Source organism: Bubalus kerabau, chromosome 7, assembly GCF_029407905.1.
Source record: "Bubalus kerabau isolate K-KA32 ecotype Philippines breed swamp buffalo chromosome 7, PCC_UOA_SB_1v2, whole genome shotgun sequence".
Lineage (NCBI taxonomy): Eukaryota > Metazoa > Chordata > Mammalia > Artiodactyla > Bovidae > Bubalus > Bubalus kerabau.
In genome coordinates this window covers 38982537-39010170 of record NC_073630.1, presented here as the reverse complement: position 1 = coordinate 39010170, position 27634 = coordinate 38982537, and the positions used below count along the sequence as shown (strand labels likewise).

The 27634-nt window shown below is 39.6% G+C and overlaps 1 long non-coding RNA gene across 2 annotated transcripts in view; it reads left to right on the top strand.

The window, feature by feature from the left end:
* LOC129657656 (uncharacterized) overlaps positions 1-27634 on the top strand; it is a 107077-nt gene that overhangs the window by 21177 nt on the left and 58266 nt on the right. The window contains exons 1-2 of one of the 2 annotated variants that reach the window (XR_008716954.1): positions 12579-12639; positions 23519-23742. This is a non-coding gene — a long non-coding RNA (uncharacterized LOC129657656). Of the gene's footprint in view, positions 1-12578; positions 12640-23518; positions 23743-27634 lie in introns of those variants that run through there. The other variant, XR_008716953.1, reaches the window with a different exon arrangement.

Below are 27634 nucleotides of genomic sequence, written 5' to 3'. Positions count from 1 at the left end.
TAAATTGGGCACCAAATCTTATTCCTCTTGATTATTAAAGAAAATCCCTCCAGCATTATGCCTCTCTCTTGCCTGCAGAGTTAATATTTCCCTCTTTACTGGATCAGTCTCATCAATATACAAACATGACTTTTTTGTATCATCTAAAGTATCTTCCCTTTACCACAGTTTCTCCCTCCAGCTATCGTTCTCTGCCCCCTTTACCACAAAATTCTTCAAGGATTGTCTATATTCTCTGTCTCTATCTTCTCCTGTCCTGAACCTAATCTGATTAGTCCCCATGCTCCCAATACTCCACCCAAACTGTTATTGCCAAGGTCGTTTGTGACATATCAGTAATATTGGTGTAATTGATCACTCTCTCTTGACAAACTTTGTGGTTGTTTTCCTACCATATTGCCTACGGTTTCTCAGTCTCATTTGCTTGTTTCTTCTTATAAAATTTATCTTTAAAGATAAGACTGACTCCAGACCCAATCCTTCAGTTTAGTCCAGTCACTCAGTTGTGTCTGATTCTTTGTGACTCCATGGACTGTAGCATGCCAGGCCTCCCTGTCTATCACCAACTCTGAGAGCTTGCTCAAACTCATGTCCATTGAGTCGGTGATGTCATCCAACCATCTCATTCCCTTCTCCTCCTGCCTTCAATCTTTCCCAGCATCAGGGTCTTTTCCAATGAGTCAACTCTTCACATGAGGTGGCCAAAGTATCGGAGTTTCAGCTTTAGCATCAGGCCTTCCAATGAACACCCAGGACTGATCTCCTTTAGGATGGACTGGTTGGATCTCCTTGCAGTCCAAGGGACTCTCAAGAGTCTTCTCCAACACCACAGTTCAAAAGCATCAATTCTTTGAGGCTCAGCTTTCCTTATAGTCCAACTCTCACATCCATACATGACTACTGGAAAAACCATAGCTTTGACTAGATGGATTCTTGTCAGCAAAGCAATGTCTCTGCTTTTTAATATGCTGTCTATGTTGGTCATAGCTTTCCTTCCAAGGAGTAAGTGTCTTTTAATTTCATGGCTGCAGTCACCATCTGCAGTGAATTTGGAGCCCAAGAAAATAAAGTCTGTCACTGTTTCCATTGTTTCCCCATCTATTTGCCATGAAGTGATGGGACCAGATGCCATGATCTTAGTTTTATTTATTTATTTATTTTTTTTTTTAAATTTTTATTTTTTAAATTTTATTTTATTTTTAAACTTTACATAATTGTATTAGTTTTGAATGCTGAGTTTTAAGCTAGGTTTTTCACTCTCCTCTTTCACTTTCATGAAGGGCCTTTCTAAAGAACTGATTTGATCCTAAAAAACTGATCCTCTTTGCTTTCTGCCGTAAGGGTGGTGTCATCTGCATATCTGAGGTTATTGATCTCTCTCCCTGAAATCTTGATTCCAGCTTGTGCTTCATCCAACCCAGCATTTTGCATGATGTACTCTGTATATAAGTTATATAAGCAAGGTGATAATATACAGCCTTGACGTACTCCTTTCCCAATTTTGAACCAGTCCATTCTTCCATGCCCAGTTCTAAAGTGTTGCTTGTTAACCTACACACGGATTTCTCTGGAGGCGGGTAAGGTGGTCTGCTATTCCCTTCTCTTTATGAATTTCCCACAGTTTGTTGTGATCCACAGAGTCCAAGGCTTTAGCGTAGTCAATGAAGCACATGTTTTTCTGGAACTCTCTTGCTTTTTCGATGATCCAATGGATGTTGGCAATTTGTTCTCTTGTTCCTCTGCTTTTTCCATCTTGAACATCTGAAAGTTCTTGGTTCACGTACTGTTGAAGCCTAGCATGGAGAATTTTGAACATTAATTTGCTAGCATGTGAGATGAGTGCAATTGTGTGATAGGTTGAACTTTCTTTGGGATTGAAATGAAAACTGATCTTTTCCAGTCCTGTGGCCACTGCTGAGTTTTCCAAATTTGCTGACATATTGAGTGCAGTATTTAACAGCATCATCTATTAGACTTTTAAATAGCTCAATTCGAATTCCATCACCTCCACTAACTTTGCTCATAGTGATGCTTCCTCCCTTTATTTTTTTTTTAATTTAATTTTATTTTTAAACTTTACGTAACTGTATTAGTTTTGCCAAACTTCCTAAGGCCCACTTGACTTCAAACTCCAGGATGTCTGGCTCTAGATGAGTGATCACACCATCGTGGTTATCTGGGTCATTAAGAGCTTTTTTGTTTAGTTCTTACATGTATTTTTGCCATCTTTTCTTCATATCTTATGGTCCTGTTAGGTCCATACCATTTCTGTCCTTTGTCGAGCCCATCTTTGCATGAAATATTCCCTTGGTATCTCTAATTTTCTTAAAGAGATCTCTAGTCTTTCCCATTCTATTGTTATCCTCTATTTCTTTGCACTGATCACTGAGGGAGGCTATCTTACCTTTCCTTGCTATTCATTGGAACTCTGCATTCAGATGTATCTTTCCTTTTCTCCTTTGCCTTTTACTTCTTTTCTCAGCTATTTGTAAGGCCTCCTCAGACAACCATTTTTTCTTTTTGCATTTCTTTTTCTTGGGGATGGTTTTGATCAGTGCCACCTGTACAATGTTATGAACCTCTGTCCACAGTTCTTCAGACACTCTATCAGATCTAATCCCTTGAATCTATTTGTCACTTCCACTGTATAATCATAAGGGATTTGATTTAGGTAGTACCTAGATTTTTGTAGATCTAGTGGTTTTCCCTACTTTCTTCAATTTAAGTCTGAACTTTGCAATAAGGAGTTCATGATCTGAGCTACAGTCAGCTTCTGGTCCTTTTTTTGCTGACTGTATAAAGCTTCTCCATCTTTGGCTGCAATGAATATAATCAATCTGATTTTGGTATTGACCATCTGGTGATATCCATGTGTAGAGTCTTCTCTTGTGTTGTTGGAAGAGAGTGTTTGCTATGACCAGTGCATTCTCTTGGCAAAACTCTGTTAGCCTTTTCCCTGCTTCATTTTGTGCTCCAATGCCAAGCTTGCTTGTTACTCCAGGTATCTCTTGACTTCCTACTTTTGCATTCCAGTCCCCTATGATGAAAAGGACAACTTTTTTTTTTTTTTTTGGTGTTCATTCTAGAAGGTCTTGTAGGCCTTCATAGAAGTGTTCAACATCAGCTTCTTTGGCATTTGTGGTTGGGGCATAGGCTTGGATTACTGTGATATTGAATGATTTGCCTTGGAAAGGAACAGAGATCATTCTGTCACTTTTGAGACTGCATCCAAGACTGCATTTTGGAATCTTTTGTTGACTATGAGGGATACTCTATTCCTTCTAAGGAATTCTTGCCCACAGTAGTAGATGTAATTGTCATGTGAATTAAATTCACCCAGTCCAGTCCATTTTAGTTCACTGATTCCTAAAATGTCGATGTTCACACTTGCATCTCCTGTTTGACTGCTTCCAATTTACCCTGATTTATGGACCCAATCCTTTGACCTTTTATTTTCTATGGTTATACTATAATTCCTCAGTAATTTCATGTAGTTCCATGGCTTTAAGTAACATATTTATCAGTTAGAGTTCAAAGCAGAATCCACATGATATGGAATAAGGGATTTATTACAGGTATTAGATCTTTTGTGGTTGCTGCTGAACTTCTATGAAAGCCTGTTGGCTCTGCATCTGGTATGTTTTAAGGTCACTATAAATCAGCTAGGGGTGGCAGTCTAGAGTAAAATGTGGACATAAAGCCTGAGAGAGTGAGGACCACACAGATCCAGAGAGTAAGGGAAAACTGGAATCCGCTGGGACAAACTGGAACCTGCCTCCTGCTTGGACATCTGGAACAAGCTGCACCTATGCTGGCCCAGGACTTGGAGAAGCTAAAGGAAGAAATTCAGTGTGAGCTGGGGCAACTGCATGCCTGAGTGTGGCCTGTGCCATTAAGGTGCACAAGCAGACCGTGCACGAGTAGACAGCCTGGCCTGGTGCCCGCCCTTTGAAGCTTTAGGTCTGCTGGTATACTTCCACCTTCCAAATTGTCCATAAACATCTCATGTGGTAAACCCTAACAGAGAACTCACAGGGAAGGAGATTTGGGGAAACGCTTAAGTAGCTAATCTGCAGTGTTTCAAGATGACCACATCTTTCAATTACTGACAATTCCAAATTTTGTATCTATCACTTAGACTTCTCCCCTGAAGTCCACATTTTTGTATCTGCCACTGACTTTTCCACTCAGACATCTAGCAAACATCTCCAACTCAACATGCTCTCTCTGCAGTTATTTGCATCTCAGTAAATCCAAGATATTTCCGGTTGCTCAGACAACAGGAGTTATCCTTGCCTCCTCTCAACTGTCCATATCCGATCCATCAGAAAGCAGGGCTACCTTCAAAATAGAGGTAACCATTGGTAAGTGAACTCTCACTTTCCAAATCTCAATAACTTAATGGATTTGGACAAGCACTATCTTTTGTTATCTAAACAAAATCAGTGACTGTGATTTGAATGCAGGAACTAAATAGAATAGCCTACTGAGGCCTGTAAGTACATTCAGAATCTAATAGTTCTCACCATCTCCATCAATGAGGATAATGGTAACCTCCTTCAAAAGGTCCATACCTGCACTGCCACACTCAGTGCCCCCAACCCTGCAGCAGCCCATCGCTGACCCATGCCTCTGCCGGAGACTCCTAGACACTCATGGGCAAGTCTGGGTCAGTCTCTTGTGGGGTCACTGCTCCTTTCTCCTGGGTCCTGGTTCACACAGGGTTTTGTTTGTGCCCTGCAAGAGTCTGTTTCCCCAGTCCTGTGTAAGTTCTGGCAGCTCTATAGTGCTGGGGTTAATAGTGACCTCCTCCAAGAGGGCTTATGCCACACCCAGGGCTGTTGCACCCAGAGTCCCTGCCCCTGTGGCAGGCCAGTGCTGACCTGTACCTTTGCAGGAGACACTCAAACACTCATAGGCAGGTCTGGCTCAGTCTTTGTGGGGTCTTCTGGTGTGCACAAGGTTTTGTTTAAGTCCCCTGAGCATCTCTGGTGGGTATGGGGTTTGATTCTAAATGCGATTTCACCCCTCCTACCACCTTGCCCTTGGGCATAGGGTATCTTTTTTGGTGGGATCATTCTTCTGTCAATGGCTGTTCAGCAGAACTATACAGTAAAGATCTTCATGACCCAGATAACCACGATGCTGTGATCACTCATCTAGAGCCAGACATTCTGGAATGCGAAGTTAAGTGGGCCTTAGGAAGCATCATTACAAACAAAGCTAGTGGAGGTGATGGAATTCCAGTTGAGCTATTTAAAATCTTAAAAGATGATGCTGTGAAAGTGCTGCACTCAATATGCCAGCAAATTTGGAAAACTCAGCAGTGGCCACAAGACTGGAAAAGGTCAATTTTCATTCCAATCCCAAAGAAAGGCAATGTCAAAGAATGTTCAAACTGCTACACAATAGCACTCATTTCACAGGCTAGCAAAGTAACGCTCAAGATTCTCTAAGCCAGGCTTCAACAGTATGTGAATGGTGAACTTCCAAATATTCAAGAGGAATTTAGAAAAGGCAGAGGAACAGGAGATTAAGTTGCTGACATCCATTGGATCATCAGAAAAACAAGAGAGTTCCAGAAAAGCATCTGCTTTATTGACTATGCCAAATCCTTTGACTGTGTAGATCACAACAAACTGTGGAAAATTCTGAAAGAGATGGGAATACCAGACCACCTGACCTGCCTCCTGAGAAATCTATAAACAGGTCAAGAAGCAACAGTTAGAACTGGATGTGGAACCACAGATTGGTTCCAAATCAGGAAAGGAGTATGTCAAGGTTGTATATTGTCACCCTGCTTATTTAACTTATGTGCAGAGTACATCATGCAAAATGCCAGGCTTGATGAAGCACAAGCTGGAATCAGGATTTCAGGGAGAAATATCAGTAACCTCAGATGTGCAGATGACACCACCCTTATGGCAGAAAGCAAAGAGGAACTAAAGAGCCTCTTGATGAAAGTGAAAGAGGAAAGTGATAAAGTTGGCTTAAAACGCAACATTCAGAAAGTTAAGATCATGTCATCAGTCCCATCACTTCATGGCAAATAGATGGGAAAACAGTGGAAACAGTGAGAGACTTTATTTTTGGGGCTCCAAAATTACTGCAGATGGTGACTGCGACCATGAAATTAAATGACACTTGCTCCTTGGAGGAAAAGCTATGACCAACCTAGATGGCATACTAAAAAGCAGAAACATTACTTTGCCAACAAAGGTCCGTCTATTCAAAGCTGTGGTTTTTCCAGTAGTCATGTATGGATGTGAGAGTTTGACCATGAAGAAGCCTAAGTGTAGAAGAACTGATGCTTTTGAACTGTGGTGTTGAAGAAGACTCTTGAGAGTTCCTTGAACAGCAAGGAGATCCAACCAGTCCATCCTAAAGGAGATCAGTCCTGAGCATTCATTGGAAGGATTGATGCTGAAGCTGATACTCCAATAGTTTGGCCACCTGATGCAAAGAAGTGACTCATTGGAAAAGCCCCTGGTGCTTGGAAAGATTGAAGGCAGGAAGAGAAGTGGACAACAGAGGATAAGATGGTTGAATGGCATCACCGACTCGATGGACATGAGTTTGAGTAAGCTCTGGGAGCTGGTGATGGGCAGGGAATCTTGGTGTGCTGCAGTCCATGGGGTGGCAAAGAGTGAGACATGACAGGGACTGAACTGAACTGATCCTCTATCAAAACCACAGAAATCTCTCTCCTGGATTCCTTGCCCTTCCCCACACTTGTTTCTCTATAGTCTGTTTGCTTAACCTCACATTCAGAATGATCCTTAAAAATAACTCAAGTCATGTTATCCCTTTGATCACAACCCAGGTTAAAACCCAAAGTCTAAAATCCAAGATCCAGTCCCATAAAATAAATCTATCTTATGAATTTTGATTCTGGTAAGTATAAAACATTCAAGACAGGCCAGCATGCTGGAAATTCCTGTAGGAGCTGATGCTATAGTCTTGAATCCCAAGGCAGTCTGGATGGGATGGGGAGGGAGGTGGGAGGGGGCTTCAGGATGGGTGACACATGTACACTCATGGCTGATTCATGTCAATGTATGGCAAACACCACTAAAATATTGTAAAGTAATTGGCCTCAAATTAAAATGAATAAATATATTAAAACAAACAAACAAACAAAACTCAAGGCAGTCTGAAAGCAGAATTTCTTCCTTCTCAGGAGACTTCAGGTTTTTTCTCATATAAACTTCAATAGATTGAATGTTGCCTGACCATAATATGGAGAATCAGATCAGATCAGTCGCTCAGTTGTGTCCGACTCTTTGTGACTCCATGAATTGCAGCACGCCAGGCCTCCCTGTCCATCACCAACTCCCGGAGTTCACTCAGACTCACGTCCATCGAGTCGGTAATGCCATCCAGCCATCTCATCCTCTGTCGTCCCCTTCTCCTCTTGCCCCCAATCCCTCCCAGGATCAGAGTCTTTTCCAATGAATCAACTCTTCGCATGAGGTGGTCAAAGTACTGGAGTTTCAGCTTTAGCATCATTCCTTCCAAAGAAATCCCAGGGCTGATCTCCTTCAGAATGGACTGGTTGGATCTCCTTTCAATCCAAGGGACTCTCAAGAGTCTTCTCCAACACCACAGTTCAAAAGCATCAATTCTTCCGTGCTCAGCCTTCTTCACAGTCCAACTCTCACATCCATACATGACCACAGGAAAAACCATAGCCTTGACTAGACGAACCTTTGTTGGCAAAGTAATGTCTCTGCTTTTGAATATGCTCTCTAGGTTGGTTATAACTTTCCTTCCAAGGAGTAAGCGTCTTTTAATTTCATGGCTGCAGTCACCATCTGCAGTGATTTTGGAGCCCAGAAAAATAAAGTCTGACACTGTTTCCAATGTTTCCCCATCTATTTCCCATGAAGTGATGGGACTGGATGCCATGATCTTTGTTTTCTGAATGTTGAGCTTTAAGCCAACTTTTTCACTCTCCACTTTCACTTTCCTCAAGAGGCTTTTGAGTTCCTCTTCACTTTCTGCCATAAGGGTGGTGTCATCTGCATATCTGAGGTTATTGATATTTCTCCCAGCAATCTTGATTCCAGCTTGTGTTTCTTCCAGTCCAGCATTTCTCATGATGAACTCTGCATATAAGTTAAATAAACAGGGTGACAATATACAGCCTTGACGAACTCCTTTTCCTATTTGGAACCAGTTTGTTGTTCCATGTCCAGTTCTAACTGTTGCTTCCTGACCTGCATACAGGTTTCTCAAGAGGCAGGTCAGGTTGTCTGGTATTCCCATCTCTTTCAGAATTTTCCACAGTTTATTGTGATCCACACAGTCAAAGGCTTTGGCATAGTCAATAAAGCAGAAATAGATGCTTTTCTGGAACTCTCTTGCTTTTTCCATGACCCAGCGGATGTTGGCAATTTGATCTCTGATTCCTCTACCTTTTCTAAAACCAGCTTGAACATCAGGAAGTTCATGGTTCACATATTGCTGAAGCCTAGCTTGGAGAATTTTGAGCATTACTTTACTAGCGTGTGAGATGAGTGCAATTGTGCAGTAGTTTTAGCATTCTTTGGCATTGCCTTTCTTTGAGATTGGAATGAAAACTGACCTTTTCCAGTCCTGTGGCCACTGCTGAGTTTTCCAAATTTGCTGGCATATTGAGTGCAGCACTTTCACAGCATCATCTTTCAGGATTTGGAATAGCTCAACTGGAATTCCAACACCTCCACCTTTCTTTTCTATGGGAATGGTCTTGATCCCTGTCTCCTGTACAGTGTCACGAACCTCATTCCATAGTTCCATATCAGGCACTCTATTTATCAGATCTAGGTCCTTAAATCTATTTCTCACTTCCACTGTGTAATCATAAGGGATTTGATTTAGGTCATACTGGAATGGTCTAGTGGTTTTCCCTACTTTCTTCAATTTAAGTCTGAATTTGGCAATAAGGAGTTAATGGTCTGAGCCACAGTCAGCTCCTGGTCTTGTTTTTGCTGACTGTATAGCGCTTCTCCATCTTTGGCTGCAAAGAATATAATCAATCTGATTTCGGTGTTGACCATCTGGCAATGTCCATGTATAGAGTCTTCTCTTGTGTTGTTGGAAGAGGGTGTTTGTTATGACCAGTGCATTTTCTTGGCAAAACTCTATCAGTCTTTGCCCTGCTTCATTCCGTATTCCAAGGCCAAATTTGCCTGTTACTCCAGGTGTTTCTTGGCTTCCTACTTTTGCATTCCAGTCCCCTATAATGAAAAGGACATCTTGTTTGGGTGTTAGTTCTAAAAGGTCTTGTATGTCTTCATAGAACCGTTCAACTTCAGCTTCTTCAGCGTTACTGGTTGGGGCATAGACTTGGATTACTGTGATATTGAATGGTTTGCCTTGGAAATGAACAGAGATCATTCTGTCGTTTTTGATATTGCATCCAAGTACTGCATTTCAGACTCTTTTGTTGACCATGATGGCCACTCCATTTCTTCTGAGGGATTCCTGCCCACAGTAGTAGATATAATGGTCATCTGAGTTAAATTCACCCATTGCAGTCCATTTCAGTTCGCTGATTCCTAGAATGTCGACATTCACCCTTGCCATCTCCTGTTTGACCACTTCCAATTTGCCTTGGTTCATGGACCTGACATTCCATGTTCCTATGCAATATTGCTCTTTGCAGCGTCAGACCTTGCTTCTATCACCAGTCACATCCACAGCTGGGTATTCTTTTTGCTTTGGCTCCATCCCTTCATTCTTCCTGGAGTTTTTCTTCACTGATCTCCAGTAGCATATTGGGTACCTACTGACCTGGGGAGTTTCTCTTTTAGTATCCTATCATTTTGCCTTTTCATACTGTTCATGGGGTCCTCAAGGCAAGAATACTGAAGTGGTTTGCCATTCCCTTCTCCAGTGGACCACATTCTGTCAGATCTCTCCACCATGACCCGCCCGTCTTGGGTTGCCCCATGGGCATGGCTTAGTTTCATTGAGTTAGACAAGGCTGTGGTCCTAGTGTGATTAGATTGACTAGTTTTCTGTGAGTATGGTTTCAGTGTGTTTGCCCTCTGATGACCTCTTGCAACACCTACCGTCTTACTTGGGTTTCTCTTACCTTGGGCGTGGGGTATCTCTTCATGGCTGCTCCAGCAAAGCGCAGCCATTGCTCCTTACCTCGGACGAGGGGTATCTCCTCACCGCTGCCCTTCCTGACCTTCAACATGGGATAGCCCCTCTAGGCCCTCCTGCGCCCGTGTAGCCACGGCACCTTGGACGTGGGGTTGGTCCTCCTGGCACCGCCCCTGGCCTCGGGTGTGGGGTTGCTCCTCCAGAATACTCTATTATGAAACAAAGACACACACACACACACATACACACTCACACTCACTCACTCACTCATTGATTCTGTGACGCTGTGTGTTTGGTAACCCTGGCTAATAGTCACATTTTCATTGAAGTCTTCACTTGCCACTGTGTTCAAAATGGGAACCATCCCTATAAAATTGCCCCATGGCACTGCTATTCCACTTACCCTGTTTTATTTTTCTCCAGAGTCCATTTATAATATTATACTTCTATAATTATTTATGCTATCTTAACTTATGCTAGAACATCTAAACTTCATTAAGATGAGGACTTCCTTCTGTCCTCTACTGAATCCCTAAAAGAGTGTTTGGCTTCTAGTAGGTACTTAGTGAATATTTTTGAATGAATAAATGGATGAATGAGTTTATAATGATAAATAGATTGAGTTTCTGATTTACCTGGAAAGTCTTTGGCAATGATTGAGTCTTTGCAATGGCATAGAAAAGTGATTAATTCAGCATTGTTGGGAGAGAGAGAAAAATATGATGGCACAGAGATACCAAATTTATTAGAAATTAAAGGAGAAAGGAAAAAATAAAGAGTTATAAAAAATAAGGAATTAATGATTTCTTGATTTGCATTGTGCAATTTTAAAATTAATAATGATAGTTCTTGTCTCTGCCTAGAAAAGAAAAGCATCCCAAAGAATAATTAGCATAGAGGTATGAAACCAAAAGAGAGGACAAAAATTTAGGAAAAGCAAAAGGAAGACAAATGGTTTTAATGAATGGCAGTGCTTGGCTGCGATTATAAACCATAAATGCTAATGCTACCTATTTACATAGATTCTAATGCAGCTTATCTGTTTGCAGAGAAGAGAAATTAGCTTATGCTAGAAAATATGAAACTGAATAAAGCACTAAATATTTATAGCCTGCAGAATAAAACTGAGGAGAAAAGCTTATTTGTGGAATTTAAATATTTTATGCATTGCATTTAAAAAGATATCCTGTACCACAGTCCTGACAAAAACAGATAAAATAAAATCAAAAGCATGCTTACTCCCTTTCTATGAGATATGCACTCCAGACAATGCATCACAAGACTAAGGTGGCTTTGAAAGTTCCACTCATTCATTTCCTTCTTTATTCATCTATTTGTCAAATATGCATTGATTACTTTCCATCTGCCAGACATGGCAAAAGGCCCTCTGTTTAAGAACTTATCAAATATGATCCTTGACTTGTGAGTTTAGAGGCTTTCATGGTAGCAGATGCTAAGAACGAATCAGATACATACATAATTGCAAATTGTGACAAGAGATAAAAAGGGAAAATATAAGATGTTATGAGCTACTATAATTGGGAGACTTAATTCTGCTGGAGTGTTAGGGCAGACCATTCTGGAGCCTATTTACAATAAGATCTGAAGAATCTGTAGGGCTCAACTAAGCAATGCATGGGAAGGTTTAAGGCTGAGATGAAGGGACAAAATATCTTAAGCAGGAAGAAAAGGCTTGGTGCATTTGTAGAATTAAGATCAGTACAGAGTATCTGGGAGAAAATTTTGCTAAAGAGAAGGGCACAAGCCAAGCTCTGTATACCATTGTAGTCTTTGTTAAGGATTTGTGATTCATATTTGGTAATTAAAATATCAGCACTGCTGTGTGGAGTTGAAGACTACTACCAGAAAATTTTACATAAGGGGGCAAGACTACTGGCAGATATTTTATTGCTATAATCAAAGGAGAGAAGCTTTGTAAAAGACACCACCAAAAAAATAATGGTGGTTGTTGTTTAGTTGCTAAGTCATGTTCAGCTCTTATACAACCCCATGGACTCCTCTGTCCATGGGATTTCCCAGGCAAGAAAACTGAAGTGGGTTGCCATTTCCTTCTCCACAAAAATAATGGTAGCTATTCTAATATCTGATAGACTCTGGGATTAGCATTTAAGTACAAGTAGTTTATTTGAGAACTGATTCCATGTTGCCAATTGGCTGTTTGAAATGTAATCCCATTTTAAGAAAGAGACTGCTGCCTAACACCACTTGTAGCTCTAGAAATTGACCCTAGGACTAAGATGGTTTGAATAAAAGTAGTACTTGAGAGGTCATTCTAGGGGGCACTGGTAAGGGAAGAAGTAAGTAAGACACTGGTAGGGGAAGGAGTAAGGGAAGAAATTCAGTACAGATTGTGTTAATGAACAGGTTATTGCTGTCAGTAGTGGGGCTCATTTCTCCTGCTAGCTTCCAGGAGAACATGCCTTAACTGCCCTCTGTTTTACTCAATGATCTTAGGGGTGGATTGATCAAGGTGTCAGGAATGGAGACTGTGTGGGTTCAGTAATATCATCGGTACTGCCACTGGTGAGTACTGCCGAGAGGAGAGGCCAGTATCTCCTGGCAGAATCAGTCAGCTCCCTTTTGGGTATTTGATTACCTGGAATACTTCAGATCATGTAGGGTGTGGTGCTTTGTCCTCACAGGAGTAACCACATTTTTTCAATATAGACCTGTCTTCCCTGCCTGCAATACTTCTGCCAGCATCACTGCTCCCATACTTTCAAAATGCCGTGTCCGTGCCACGGTAGCTCGTACTACATTGACTCTAAGAAGAGGTCAGATATGATCGCAGAGGAAATGGGCTGGGGCTTACTACCAAAGATTTCACTGGTTTTTACCACATTTTATGTTGCAAAGAAGCAGTTGACATGGTAGAATAATAGAGTAAACTGCCAAAATTCAGTTTTCGAAGTGAGCTGAGATGCAGGCATTTTGAAAGTTGGGGACTGTTGTGTAGCATGCGGTGTATGTCTTCAACAAGTAAGTAGCACGTGGTGCTGTCTCAGTCTAAGAAAGTATGTACAGGTATGTCAAACAAAGTAAAGAGGTGGAGATTTCCATAGCTCACCATTAGACTTTTTGATTCTTTTTCATGACCTTGAGTTGTGGATTTGGTCATCCTACTCCTCAAGATAGGACTTCTTCCACTAGAAAAAAATAGTCATGGTTCCAACAAATTAGAAGATGAGGTTTCCCCTTGGACATCTGGGACCCTTAATAGTGAGAATTCAACTTGCAAGGTGATTAATCCTAATAACTAGAAACATGTTGGTTTATTGCTAAAGAATGGGTGAGAGAAGACTATTTTCAGAATTCAGGGGATTCACTGGAGGGCCTCTTACTAGTCTTTCACCCCAGAATTGTAGCCACTGTAAAACAGTGGTAACGGAAAAAAAGATAATATCTCCAAAGACCAACCCTGCAGAGAGAAAGATTTGGGTCACCCTAGTAAGCAAAGACTCTTGTGTAGCCATAGTGCTAGTGAAAGATAAGCAGAATGTCAGATATCTGTTGAAAGAAGAGTTCATATTAACAAATTTGTCGTCATGAAAATGATAGAGTTGTGGACCATAACAACTTTCTTTACTGTTGGCCTATAGGAAGAATATCAATCGTATCTCATGTCCTAGAATTTACATGAACTTATGATCAAATTGGTAACACTTTGTAGTGCACATTAAGTGGTGGAACTTCTTGAATTTCTTGTGTTAGTGTTTTTCTCCTGACAAAGGATAAGAGTGGATGTTAAGGAGTAAAGGGATGCATTGTGCTGCATATCTTCTGCTTGCTCCTCCAGATCCACTCCCTGTCCTCCTTCCTCTCCCACAGGGTTGACCTGTATGGATGTGAATACACATCAGTGTTCTCATCATTATATAGATTTTCTCCTTTCAGTTCTCATGGTTTTATAAACCTTTCCTCAGTTCTTTTCACCTTGGGTAGTGAGGTTGGTATTACTGGACTGTGTTTTTTGGTCCCCCTATATAAACATATTTGTAAACTATGTATGTATCATTCAGTTCAGTTCAGTTCAGTCGCTCAGTCGTGTCCAACTCTTTGCGATCCCATGAATCACAGCATGCCAGGCCTCCCTGTCCATCACCAACTCCCAGAGTTCACTCAGACTCACGTCCATTGAGTCAGTGATGCCATCCAGCCACCTCATCCTCTGTCATCCCCTTCTCCTCCTGCCCCCAATCCCTTCCAGCATCAGAGTCTTTTCCAATGAGTCAACTCTTCACATGAGGTGGCCAAAGTACTGGAGTTTCAGCTTTAGCATCATTCCTACAAAGAAATCCCAGGGCTGATCTCCTTCAGAATGGACTGGCTGGATCTCCTTGCAGTCCAAGGGACTCTCAAGAGTCTTCTCCAACACCACAGTTCAAAAGCATCAATTCTTCGACGCTCAGCTTTCTTCACAGTCCAATTCTCATATCCATACATGACCACTGGAAAAACCATAGCCTTGACTAGATGGACCTTTGTTGGCAAAGTAATATCTCTGCTTTTGAATATGCTGTCTAGGTTGGTCATAACTTTCCTTCCAAGGAGTAAGCGTCTTTTAATTTCATGGCTGCAGTCACCATCTGTAGTGATTTTGGAGCCCCCAAAAATAGAGTCTGACACTGTTTCCACTGTTTCCCCATCTATTTCCCATGAAGTGATGGGACTGGATGCAATTTATTGTATTTCAAATGTATCAGCAGTTTTCTGTGGGGAACCTGAATTTATTATTGTTTGGGATATGCTGACTCTGAGATTTCTCGAGATTAACATTGGTAAAATTTCCAAAGAGAGTAGATAAGGAGTGATCTAGACTGGTGACATCTTTCTGGGAAATTATTAACAGATAAGTAGAAGATTAGATCACCCATATGGGCCACCAGGCTGATGACAGAATACTAGTAGAGACAGACACTGAAGTGGCGGACATAGGACGGAGATCTCAAAAAGGAGGGAAGGATGGCACAGACGTCAGTTATTAAGAGAAGCAGGAATACGGAGATAGTGGGGACGAATAGGGTGAAGGCGTTCCAACAGGAGAATGTTGCTATCAGTGCCAGGATGAGCAGAAAGCACTACTAAGATGATAATTTTAAAAAAGAGTGCAGTGGTGCATGGTAACTGCAAAGTCACAATTTTGGAGTAAATTGAAAAGTCTTTAAAGACCCAGTAATTTTTAGGGGAGAAGATAGCCTGAAGTTAGTTGGAAAATGGTTTGGGAATGAAGAAATAGAGTTATCTTCAAAAAAGATGTTCATAAAGAAAGGAAGAAAAGTCACTGTGTGTGACTGGATGCAGTAAGACACACAGAGTCTTGAAGGAGATTATGTTTTAGGTGCTAAGAAGCACTTCAATATGCTCTTTAGACTTGAGGATACGATAGAAAGGGAGTGAGTAAAGATACAAGGAGGAAGCAGGGTACTGCACTGGTTTCCTGCCCACCACACCACCTAAGGGGTGGGCGAACTGCCTAAGCCACCTTCCAGCCTGACCCCAGGACACAGCCCTGTCCTCACCCCATATAAGGAAAAGACTCATCCCCCTTCCTCAGGGAGGAGCAAGCGAGGGGAGCTGCTGCTTGTTCTTGCTCCCCTGTGCTGCAGCAGGTGCCCCAATGAAATCTTGCCTGAAAAAAAAGATACGTGGAGAGAGAGGACAAAATAAGGAAAGACCCAGAATATGGCAATAAGGCCAAGGAGCATGGAGACAAGTTGAACTTGATTAGAAGGAGACATGCCTCAGCTTCCAGACCCTAAAGTTAAGCATATATGTGGATATAGATTTATTTATAGATGGCAGGGAAGAACACCATAAAGAAGACTTTTATGGTTTCAATTTTCTAATTAAGTTTCTGTGGTGAGTAAAAAGTGAGCTAGCAAGAAGACAAAGTAAGAAACAGATATTGGAGGAAATGGGATTTGATATTGACCACAGACAAATAAAAAGGTAAATAGTACTGAGGTCTCAGGTGGTGCTAGAGGGTATGAATTTATTGAGGGAATTATTTGTCTATATGTGTTTTCTCTAGCAGGTCTCAGATGTCCTCATTATAGGAGTGAAAAAGGCAATAGGTATCCCTGATCCAGTTACTAAGTATTAAGAAAGAGAAATATTTGTTTCTTCCTTTTGTCTTCCTTTCCCTCCTTACCTCTTTCCTTCATTGCCCCTTTCCATCTTTTCTTGACAACTTTTTACCCTCCTTCCCTTTTGCTTTCCTTCCTATCCTTTTCTTTTTTCCCCTTCTTCTTTGCGCTGACATTGATTGTATACTTTTATGTACTAGATATTGTGAAAGCTGTAGAAGACACATTTCACTGTTATTTATAGTAAAAAAATCCCCCAAAGAAGTTGAAAATGTCAGCAGATTAATAATGGTTATTATTCTTTGCACAATACCAGGTGGGAAGATAAGAGTATTTGTTTGTGCATTTTAAGCTTTTGTTAAGTCTTGTTCTTTGGGGAGTACAGGAACTAAGGTGTGGATTATACTGAACGTTTCATTTTTGGTATTTTTTTGTAAGGCCTCCAGGCCCTTCTCATTCTCCACACTGGCACACTTGAAAAGTTATGAGCCCCCTGCATACCACTTACAGCAAACGGGGCCTGAGCACCGTCTCTTCTGGGTTATCACATCAGCGCCTTCCTCAGCCAGAGCTGCCCTGTTGCCGTGCGGACGTACATGGACGTGCTGGCCTCCGCTGTGAGGTCCACGGCCTCTCCCGGGCCTGCTTTTCCCAATAGTCTCGATTGTATTCGTAAAAAGTTATGGAGGCTTGTAGCCAGAGAACTACAACTTGGAGAGAGGGTGTAAATAAGAAAGAAGACAAGAAAACAAATTTGGATTGAGGTACAAATGTCATCCAGTTTTCCCAAGTATGGAATTGAGGATGAAAGGAAAGCAAAGAAACTTCCCTTTGACCATTCAGAATGTATCTTGTGACTAGATTTATTTTTTTTCCTATTGCAAAGTTGAAAATGACATGAACATTAGTGAAAGATTTCATCTACATTTCACAAAGTTAAATTGTTGCAAAGTAATTTCTAGGTTAATAATCTAAGGGTAAAGGATGACTTTTAGTGATTTGAACGTATAGAAGGCTAAATAATTTATTAACCAAATTGGTATTGGAAGTTTCAAAGCTGACTCTCTTCATGACCCAAATGTCACAGCTAATTTCTTAGTTCTGTTTCTTACTGGTTTGGTTACCTGGCAAGTGAACAGTGTTTCAAGGAAAAAGAATCTGGTAATTGCCTCTGCACCTGTTTTGGGCCATGGTCTCCCACCCATTGACTTCAGTGACTTCAAAGACATCTTTAAGTGAAAGAAACAGAGACTGTCTCTTTGGACTGAGCTGAAATATCACTTTCATTGTCACAATCCCTTCTTTTACTCTTTCCTCTTCTTCATCTCACTAACTGAAATGTTTAGATAGTTAATGCTAAGGGCTGAGAGTGTATTTTTCCAGTGAAATGACAGACACCATATTTTATATTTTTTGTTTCCACCTGACCAAAGTGAGAGCTATTATGGAGGGGGACAAGGCAACAATCAGGGTGCATTATTATAAAAATACTTAAATTATTATTTTCCTTATTGTTTTCCTATAAAGTAGATACAGTTTTCTTTGTCAGAGTAGAATATTTGTTTAAACTGTGCTGGCAGATACAAGCTGAGCCTTGTTTATGGATTTAGTGCTGCTTCAGAGAAGCCTGACTCGTGGAAGAATCTAAAGCCCAAACAATAGGAATCTAGTCTGTATGCAGTCCTTTTCTAGGCATTTTTTTTTTTTCTTTAGGAAATAGCTGCAAAGCTACACAAATCAAGCTAGTGCGTTGATAGAAGAGCGATTGTTTGGATGTGCTACCAGTTCATAGTGTTGAGGCAGTAAACGTGATATATAATTGATTCATGAAGCCTTAGCTGGCTTCCAGCATCATTATGTATATTGCTATATTTCTATGTGAATAACAATCAAGCAAGCGAATGACACTGACACATTCCTCGCTCTATTTTCTTGTATTGGTTTCCTTCCTGTGCCCTCATTTTTTTGGCTTGGGTCTGTATGTCATTTCCTGTACAAGCTGCCACGGCTGCTTGTCAGTTCTCTCTAATAGCCTTTTCTTTCTGTGAGAAGACTAGATTGTTCTGGATACTTGGTTCCTCACAGACATCCAGAAAATCCATCCAAGGCTCCCTGTCTTGGTGATGAATGGTTTTTGTTTCAATTTGTTGAAATATATTTTTGGAAAGTGACTAGTTTCAGGAGAGACATCTCAGTGAGTCATTCAAGGTTTGGATATTCGGCCTTGAGTAACTTTACAGATACACAATATAAACAATTAGCAGGCATCACACATGTCAAATTTCTATTCATGAAACAGCAAGTATTTCTATTCAGTATAAAACAGCAAGAGATTTTCTAATGTGCATCAAATATTGTTATGTTCTTAATTGGGAGGGTAAGGGAATTTTTGGAAGACTATTTTACCTAGAATGTAGTTTCTTTAGATATATTACTTTAATTAGGAAGACCTAGAAAAAACAAGCCAGGCTGTATTCATGTTTTGAAGTCTGCAGCACACAGTTAATATATAACTATGTTTGGATAATAAGTGTTAAACATGACAGAATGCCTGCTTTTATATCCACTCCCTCTTGCGACCACACTACAGCAACAGAAATTCTGGGCTTAAAACTATGAGAAAAAAATAGAACAGAAGAGGAGAAATAGGAATCCAATTTTGAACATTAAAAGTAAGTGGACAAGTGGTAATTAGTGGACCAAAAAAAATGGACATGAAGTTGGCTGTGAAAAAAAATTAGGATGAGCAGTGCCAGGAAATTTCTAGAATTGGGAACGACAACAATCTCTGAAAAAAGGAGATGGCGGAGAGGCTGAAAACAAGTCTCTTTGAAAATCCACGTAAAAAAAAGTGTTTGACTTTGCCTGTCACAGTTGTGACCCTGAAAAACTGGGTGAATGCACATGCCCCGTGCCTGCAGAAGACTCTGGAAAGAAGGAACCTGTGGGACAACGAATTTAGGGGCACAAGTCACATGTTCCTAAGTAGATGCGAAGGCAGTGGGAAGGGTAGTCCTTCACTGTCGGGAATGAGAGCTTCATTGTGGGAATCGGTAGAAGCTGTGGTTTAGGCAGCATCTCTGCCTCATTAAGGTGAATGCTGACCTAACGGAACTCCATGAATAAGACTGTTTGGTGTGGAAATAATCTTAACTTTTGGTTTAATTGTATTCAGCAGAAATTCCAAAATAAAAGTGTTTTACCTTGGGCATTTTATCTGGTGACCCTCAGAAATCTCAGTTAACATCTGAATTGTCAAACATATCCCCCAATACAAGGGGTTATTAACTTAGTTCTATAAAATCACTAGACCCTGGCCACTGAAATCCTGCCTGATAATATGACTATCTTCCTACAAGAAACATTAGAAGCCCATTAGATTTTGGTATGACCTAAATGTGTTTATAGATGGGGAAACAGTGGAAACAGTGTCAGACTTTATTTTTTTTGGCTCCAAAATCACTGCAGATGGTGATTGCAGTCGTGAAATTAAAAGATGCTTACTCCTTGGAAGGAAAGTTATGACCAACCTAGACAGCACATTCAAAAGCAGAGACATTACTTTGCCAACAAAGGTCCATCTAGTCAAGGCTATGGTTTTTCCAGTAGTCATGTATGGATGTGAGAGTTGGACTGTGAAGAAGGCTGAGCGCCGAAGAATTTATGCTTTTGAACTGTGGTGTTGGAGAAGACTCTTGAGAGTCCCTTGGACTGCAAGGAGATCCAGCCAGTCCATTCTAAAGGAGATCAGTCCTGGAATTTCTTTGGAAGGAATGATGCTGAAGCTGAAACTCCAGTACTTTGGCCACCTCATGCGAAGAGTTGACTCATTGGAAAAGACTCTGATGCTGGGAGGGATTGGGGGCAGGAGGAGAAGGGGACGACAGAGGATGAGATGGCTGGATGGGATCACTGACTCGATGGACGTGAGTCTCAGTGAACTCCGGGAGTTGGTGATGACAGGGAGGCCTGGCGTGCTGCGATTCATGGGGTCGCAGAGTCGGACACAACTGAGCGACTGAACTGAACTGAACTGAAATGTGTTTATGCAGTTAGTCTTCTCAGCTCCATCTTTAACTTCATCTCTTTACCCTTGCAGCAGATACTTTTTTTTTTTTTTTGCTTGCACCTCATCCCTTTGGCTCACTGGGACTTTGGTAGCAGTTATGGTGGGATGTTTCTATAACGTTGACAAGCATTCTACCTCAAGTGCTTGTGTCTCTTGGTGTTTTCTGAAGGTTTGGGCCACTTAGCCCCAAACGCAGCAGCCTGAAAGTGCAGGGCGTTAGTGCTCCTGGAGGGGTAACACTGATAGATGAACATCTCAACCTCCCAGCCACCAGAGAACAGCGAAGGGTGTGGTCTACGCAGTTTCTCAGAGGATCTCAGTTGGGATTGAATCTCAGCTCGGAGAAGTGATAACCAGCTCAGTAATTCAGCATTAATTGGCTTCCTTCCCTTCCCTGTGTCCTTCTTCAAAGTCCCTCACTTCTTCCTGAGAGCCCCACCCAAGTCAGCCAACCACACGCAGGTCCTGGCCTCAGGCCCTGCTTTCAGAAGGAAAACAAACCTAGATGACTCTCATACCAATATTTAGCTGACCTCATGAAGATCTTCTCCATCACCCTTGTTCCTCCCTGTGGAGGAAAGGGAAACCAAGTGTTTAGAATTCTACAAATACATTGTTTAGATTTTCATTTGACTTGCTTGCCTTAGGACTGATATGAATGACCTGCTTATTAGTATTTATGAAAGATAAAACTTTTATGTTTGACTATTGATTCATAGTAAAACAAGAATTTCAGCAGCTAGCACTTCCTATTAATTTAAAGGCTGTTATTAAGCCAAATAGGAAAAGGAGTTCGTCAAGGCTGTATATTGTCACCCTGTTTATTTAACTTATATGCAGAGTACATCATGAGAAACGCTGGACTGGAAGAAACACAAGCTGGAATCAAGATTGCCGGGAGAAATATCAATAACCTCAGATATGCAGATGACACCACCCTTATGGCAGAAAGTGAAGAGGAACTCAAAAGCCTCTTGATGAAAGTCAAAGTGGAGGGTGAAAAAGTTGGCTTAAAGCTCAACATTCAGAAAACGAAGATCATGGCATCCGGTCCCACCACTTCATGGGGAATAGATGGGGAAACAGTGGAAACAGTGTCAGACTTTATTTTTCTGGGCTCCAAAATCACTACAGATGGTGACTGCAGCCATGAAATTAAAAGACGCTTACTCCTTGGAAGGAAAGCTATGACCAACCTAGATAGCATATTGAAAAGCAGAGACATTACTTTGCCAACAAAGGTTCATCTAGTCAAGGCTATGGTTTTTCCTGTGGTCATGTATGGATGTGAGAGTTGGACTGTGAAGAAGGCTGAGCGTCGAAGAATTGATGCTTTTGAACTGTGGTGTTGGAGAAGACTCTTGAGGGTCCCTTGTACTGCAAGGAGATCCAACCAGTCCATTCTGAAGGAGATCAGCCCTGGGATTTCTTTGGAAGGAATGATGCTAAAGCTGGAACTCCAGTACTTTGGCCACCTCATGCGAAGAGTTGATTCATTGCTGGGAGGGATTGGGGGCAGGAGGAGAAGGGGACAACAGAGGGTGAGATGGCTGGATGGCATCACTGACTCGATGGACATGAGTCTGAGTGAACTCCGGGAGTTGGTGATGGACAGGGAGGCCTGGCGTGCTCCGATTCATGGGGTCGCAAAGAGTCGGACACGACCGAGGGACTGATCTGATCTGATCTGATCTGATTAAGCTAAATTGCAATTTGGGCTTACAGTAATAAAGGAGAATAACAAGAGATACAGTCACCCCCATAGAGATGCCTGCAGGACCAGATTCTGGAATGAAGGGCCCACCTTCTTCTCTTTCTTCATAAATGAAGGCAGTTTGGCTTGGGAAGTATTGCTGATGTGTGCAGGTTTCAGCTTAAAGAACCAGAGAAATTAAAAAAGGAGCCGTACCAAACATAAATTTCCCAGCAGTTTTTCCTTTTCTGTGTCTTATCCTGACCTTGGAGTCTGGAACACCTTTCATTTTTTTTTTTTTTTTTTTAATATACGGATTGGCAGACTGCTAGCCAGGAAATATTTCAAATTTTATGGCTCTATTTTTTTTCTGAATCTGATCTTTTTCTACCTAAGAGAGACTATTTGTCATCCCAACCAGCTTCACTTTTCTCTACTCACTTCATGCACAGAGGAAAGAGTACAGGAACCCAAGAAAGAGAAATCAAAGGGAAGAGAGCTTTCATCAGTGATATTTGTTTAATTAAAACTGTAAATTTGTAACTAAAAATTCATCTAATTATTTGTGGCATTGGTAATACAAATAGTACAAAATACTTCTTTCAAAGGCAACCAGTAGCAACTGTTGTTTTGCATATACTAATGATATTGTGTGTGCATATAGAATACATATATGTACATATGTATCACTATGAATACATCAAATATATAACTATTTACATAACTTACCTATAATATATTATATATAATGTGATCATATAGATATAATATTACATATACAATAAGTATACATTATTGTATTATGTATACAGTAAGAATACATACAATAAATTACAACCAGTAATAGTAACAATGTGCAATACAACCTTGTTTTCCAGACCAAATGTTTAATAGAATCAATGTTTTAAATGTCTGCATTGTATACATTTTAGGAATATGCCAGCAATTATTTAACCAACCTTCAGGATAGAGATTTGGTATAGATTTTGGCAATTTTTGTCAATCTTATACAATAAATGTTATAATAAACATCGTGCAACATGTTCCATTGCTCTCCTATGTCACAAAGTCAGTAGGATAGACTCCTAGTAGAATTGTTGAAATAAAGGGTCTGAAAATTTATAATTTTGATAAAGGTTGTGAAATTACTACTAGACAAAAATATAATTAGATGAGACTATACATAAATAAAATATATGGTACTTTGGATCTATAGTTTACTTTGTTTTTTCTTGTTATTAAATAAGTTGAGTGCCTTTTGTATGTTGAGAGCCATTTGTGTTTTCTTTCCATAAACTGCCTAATTCTTTTTTACGTTGCTCATTTCTATTAGATTATTATTTTATTGATTGGCAAAATTCATATATAAAAGTAAATTAGTTTTTTGTAAGTTATTTTTTTCTGCGTTTCATTTGTCTTTTGATTTTTACAATTTTTGCATGCAGAAAATTTAAATTTTCATGCAGTTATTTTGTTTATAGCTTCTGAGTTTTGCAACACACTCAGAAAGTCTTCCTTTTTCTGAGATTATTAATTATTTTATGCTGTTTTTAGTATTTTTAGGTATCTTTGGGCTTTCCTGGTGGCTCAACTGGGAAGAACCTGCAATGAAGAAACACAGGAGACATGAGTTGGATCCTGGGTTGGGAAGATTTCATGGAGGAAGAAATGGCAACCCACTCCAATATTCTTGCCTGGAGAATCCCATGAACAGAGGAGACTGGCAGGCTACAGTCCATGGGATCGCAAAGAGATGGATGTGACTGAGCAGGAGCAAGGTAATTTCATTTTTAAATCTTTGATATATTTGGAATTTATTTTGTGTAATACATGGGTTATGGATAAATCTCGATTTTTTTCTATGTATCTGCCAAGTTGTCTGAAAATCCTTCATTAAATAACCCATCTTCCCCATTTGAAATCCTATTTTTATCATACTACATTCATGTACATATTAGATCTAATTCTAATATGTAGTTTTCATCTCTGTTTTATTGATTTATTTTTTCCAGTCATGGATAAATATCACACATTCTTAAGGTTTTATGAAAATGGTATGGTTTTTATGAAATATTTCAGTATCTGGACAGCTAGTTTCCATTCTGTTCTTATTATTGACATTATCCTGTTTATTCTTTTTCTTTATATATATTTTTTGATTGATGTATAGTTAATGTATAATGTGTTAGTTTCAGGTGTACAGTGAAGTGAATCAGTTATATATATATATATATATTTAAGTTTATTTTCCATTATAAATTATTATAAAATATATAGTTCCCTGGGCCATACAGTAAATTCTTGTTATATATTTTATGTACAAGAGTTTATATCTGTTAATCCCATACTCCTAATTTATTCCTTCCCTTCCTTTCTCCTTTAGTTTTCTATGTCTGTGAGTCTCTTTTTGTTTTGTATATCATTTGTATTGTTTTTTAGATTCTACATATGAGTACTATCATACAATATTTGTCTTCCTTTATCTGACTTTCTTCACTCAGTATGATAGTCTCTAGGTCCATCCATGTTGCTGCAAGTGGCAAAATTATAACTTTAAATAAATTTATGATGTAATGTGATAACAATTGGGGGCTAATATATTTTGCTTGATTTTTCTATTTCCTTTCTTCCCTAATCTTCTAATCTTCATACTAGATCTACTCTGCTTTCTCTTTAATTAATACTCTCTTTTGAATGAGATAAATATTTATGAATCAGCTCTTTGCAAAATGTCTGTGTGGAGATGAGGCCAAGACTGTACAAGTAGAAATTCTCCCATGATATGCAGTTATGTTTGTAAGTAATTTTTTTTTCACTTTTATTTTTCCTCAATTCTCCTGTCCAACTGACTGATGCCTTTTTGCACATCTGGTTGGCTATGTAGATCCTCATTTAGTGCCATCTTCTCTGCTTCTCAAAATTTTATGGTAAACTGGGTCTAGGCTTCCTCAGGGCTTCCCTGTGGCTCAGCTGGTAAAGAATCCACCTGCAATGCAGGAGACCTGGGTTTGATCCCTGGTTTGGGAAGATCCCCTGGAGAAGGGAACAGCTCCACACTCCAGTATTCTGGCCTGGAGAATTCCATGGACTGTGTAGTCCATGGGGTCACAAAGAGTCAGATAGGACTGAATGACTCTCACTTTCAGGCTCCCCCACATCCTTGTGTCTCTGTTCTTGTTCCAAACAAGCCATTGTTGATCTTATATGTCAAACACTCTTCTTACTTAAAGTCTTGTGGTCTGAGACATTCTCTCATGAGTCACCGTGTACCCCAGTTGGCCTTCTCTGCGTTTAAGAACGCTTTATCAAATTGTGTAGTTCTGGTTTGTAGAAATCTTTTATTGTAGATGGAATTTGCATTCATTTACTTTTCTTCTTATTTTGGGTGGTTTCTAGGGAGAAGAGGGAAGAAATTATCTTTTTAATGTGTTATTTAAAAAAAAAATCTGGACCACTTTTGAAATTCAATTTTAAATGTCTATTAAATTCAATTTCACTTGTTCTTTAGTTTTGAATCTTGACTGGAAAGAACTTTTGAGGACCAGATATCTGTTCAGTTCAGTTCAATCGCTCAGTCGTGTCCAACTCTTTGTGACCCCATGAATCGCAGCACACCAGGCCTCCCTGTCCATCACCAACTCCAGGAGTTCACACAAACTCATGTGCATCGAGTTGGTGATGCCATCCAGCCATCTCATCCTCTGTCGCCCCCTTCTCCTCCAGCCCCCAATCCCTCCCAGCATCAGGGTCTTTTCCAATGAGTCAACTCTTCGCATGAGGTGGCCAAAGTATTGGAGTTTCAGCCTCAGCATCAGTCCTTCCAATGAACACCCAGGACTGGTCTCCTTTAGGATGGACTGGTTGGATCTCCTTGCAGTCCAAGGGACTCTCAAGAGTCTTGTCCAACACCACGGTTCAAACGCATAAATTCTTCGGCGCTCAGCTTTCTTCACAGGCTTCAGGTGAGGGGTGGTGGGACAACTTTGAGGAGAAGTGCTGGGATTGGGAGAAATTAATGTGATAAAAAGAGAATAAAATAAGAGGTTTAGATTTTAATTTTTTGATTTAAATTTTCATTCTAGGATTAAAGTATAACTGTTGTGTGTGTGATTTATTTGATAAGTTGGTTTTATAACTTTGTAATGTTAATTAATATTCAATGATAGGTGTGTACAAATAAGAATAAAAACTAATAGTCCTTACATTCAGTTAAAGAAAAATCAAAAATAGTATGTTTAAAAGTCACTATTAAATAATAATATTAAATACAATTGCCAGTGTCTTATAAATTCATTTCTTCAGTCTGAGGACACATATTATCAGGAAATATTCTGATGAGGTTATCAAGTTAATTTTGTTATTTTCTTTGTTGTTCTTTCTAAATTAGTAAATTAGAATGTTTATTTAAGAGCAAATAAAATTAATTAGGAGATTTTATGGAGGCGTAACAAACATTTCATTCAAAATTGAATCTGAATGATTCTTCTTTCTATTCTAGACTGAAGTCCTTGGTACATTTGATAACACAGGGATACATTTTTTGCTCATTTGGTATAGCAGTTTAATCTTATTAAATATGTAAGATCAACTTGTGGTAATTAAGATTTTTAAATATTAAAATAAAATACATTTGATAAAAATACTTTTCAGGAGTTAGTTGATAAATAATAAACATTAGAATTAATTGATAATTGATACATTATATTTATATATTTTATTTATTTATTATATATTAAATTAAATATATATAATTGATAAATTATATTTATTTCAAAGAATTTCCCAATTCCCCACTTACTATTGACCACTTGATTTTAAAGTGTGTGCTGAGCTGAGTAGAAAAAAAGTAAAAATTTATTTTTACAGGAAATTATAGATAGAATTTGTTAGTATTTCATCTGGATAAGAAGTAAATTATAAAATATATGATACATTCCCTTCCAAAGTATTAATAAACTGTTTTATAATAGCAGCATCCATTATATACAAAGAACCAAAAGAAATATTGATAGTTTATAAGTTGGAAAGGACATGGGCTTTGAATTCAGTCATATTTACATTCAAAACCTCAAATCATGTTTCCCTTCTTATAGTGAATGTTACATTGGCCAAGTTAGATGAGTGTCTCATCTTTCAATTAGTGTTAGTAGACTCATCTAACATCATTCTGAGGAGGTGGGCAAGCTTTAGACCCTCTCAATCCAAAAGCAAATTTTAGGCAAGGGAGAGAGCCAAAAAACATTCATATGTCCTATATTCACAATATCATGGGTCACAGCATATCAGGGTTTTACAGTAATCAATTTCCCATTTGTCTTTACTATTTTATTTTCTACTGGTTCAGGACTCAGACAAAAAGAGGTGGTATCTGAAAAGCTCACCCATAACAAGCGAAACAATTTCCTAAAATTAAAGGAAGGGGATGAGAGACTCAAATTCTCGCTCTCCCACTCACCGTTTGGTCAAACCAGTTTGCCCAAATGGGCCCTATGTAACCAGCCTGTGCCCTAGTGCCTTCATCTGTCAAATAGAGAGAATAATAGTAGGTGGCTTTCTTCTTGTGTCTTATAACATACAGTAGCAAACAATCGTCACTCACTACTATTTTTGTTCTTGGCAAAAATAGGGAAAATCATTAATTGTACTATGAGTTCAGAGGACTTTAGTCTT